This window comes from Nothoprocta perdicaria, unplaced genomic scaffold (genome assembly GCF_003342845.1).
Source record: "Nothoprocta perdicaria isolate Ctin4 unplaced genomic scaffold, notPer1 scaffold_701, whole genome shotgun sequence".
In the NCBI taxonomy this organism is placed as follows: Eukaryota; Metazoa; Chordata; class Aves; order Tinamiformes; family Tinamidae; genus Nothoprocta; species Nothoprocta perdicaria.
Genome location: NW_020455979.1, coordinates 20,627 through 22,206, shown reverse-complemented (window position 1 = coordinate 22,206; position 1,580 = coordinate 20,627). Strand labels below are relative to the sequence as shown.

Below are 1,580 nucleotides of genomic sequence, written 5' to 3'. Positions count from 1 at the left end.
TCTGAATATCCCCCACATCCTCCTGTCCCTCCATGCCCTCCCCATGTCCCTTCTGTCCCTCCATGTCCCCAATGTCTCCCACGTCCCACTACAACCCCAATGACTCCCATGTCCTCCTGTGTCCCCAGCTCTCCAGCCCGGATATCACCATGTGCGTCGGTGGCTTCATGGCTCTCAGTGTCCCCAAGCCCTCGAGTCCCTTCTGGATCCTTGGGGACATTTTCCTGGGCCCCTCCTCTTGGGACTGTGTGGGACCCCCTAGGTGCCACTTTGGGACACAGAGCCCAGACGCCTGGGCCCCTCTGGATGCTGTGCTGGGGAGGAAATGTCCCCTGTGTCCCCCCATGTCCCTCACTGCCCCCTCCCCCATCTCCCCGTGCCCCACCTCTCCCAATGGGGCATGGCTTCCCACAGAGGGGCCTGGCCTGTGGCTGCAGGGATGGGGAGGGGGTGGCATCATATAGTGTCACTGGGGGCGTGGCCACAGGCATCGCTGGGCGTGTTCAAAGCCGGAAGGGGGGCGTGTCTTCCCTACAGGGAGGAGCGGGCATGTAGTGGTATTGAAGTGGGTGGTCTTCCCTGAGGGGGCGTGTCCTGGGGCGGGGCGGAGCCATGGGGCATCACGTGGAGCGCCACAAGGTGGTGATCGGGTGTCCTGGCCCCGCGGAGGAGGCGTGTCCTGGCCTCGAGGTGGGTGGGGCTTGATCCTGCAGGGGGCGTGCCCTCTTTCCCTATATTAGGAGAGTTCTCCTCTCACGGGGGCGTCTCCTCCCATAGGGGGCGTGCCCCTCCTCGCTGGGCGTGTCTTCCTCCCCTGCAGGGGGGTGTTTCCCCAGGGGGCGTGTCCTCTCCTCGGTGCCCGCCTTGCCAGGCCTCTCCTCCCATAGGGGGCGTGTCCAGGGACACCCGGGGCGGGGGTCCTGCTCCCACAGGAGGCGCCTCCTCCCGTAGGGGCCGTCTCCTCCCATTGCGGGCGTGTCCTTTCCTCGGGGGGGTGTCTCCTCCCCTCGGGGGGCGTCTCTTCCCATAGCGAGCGTGCCCCGCCTTGCTGGGCGTGTCCTCCTCCCCCGCCGGGGGCGTGTCCTCCCGGGGGCGTGTCCTCCCCAGGGGGCGGGGCGGCCGGGCGCGCGCAGCTGCCGCTCGGTAGCGCCGCGGGTTCGAGCCCCCGCGGCCGCGACATGCGGCACCCGCCGCCGCCGGGCTCCGCGGTGCCGCCGCCGCCATGGGGTGGCACGCGGAGCGCGACAAGGTGGTGATCAACGTGGGCGGCGTGCGGCACGAGACGTACCGGGGGACCCTGCAGACGCTGCCGGGCACGCGGCTCGCGGCGCTCGCCGAGCCCGGCGCCGCCGCCCGCTTCCACTACGACGCGGCCGCGGGCGAGTTCTTCTTCGACCGGCACCCGGCCGTGTTCGCCTACGTGCTCAACTACTACCGCACGGGCAAGCTGCACTGCCCGGCCGACGTGTGCGGGCCGCTCTTCGAGGAGGAGCTCGCCTTCTGGGGCATCGACGAGACGGACGTGGAGGCGTGCTGCTGGATGAACTACCGGCAGCACCGCGACGCCGAGGAGGCGCTCG

The 1,580-nt window shown here is 69.6% G+C and overlaps 1 pseudogene; it reads left to right on the top strand.

The window, feature by feature from the left end:
* Window positions 1–1,222: 1,222 nt before the first annotated feature.
* Window positions 1,223–1,580, top strand: part of LOC112957240 — a 5,744-nt pseudogene continuing 5,386 nt past the window's right edge.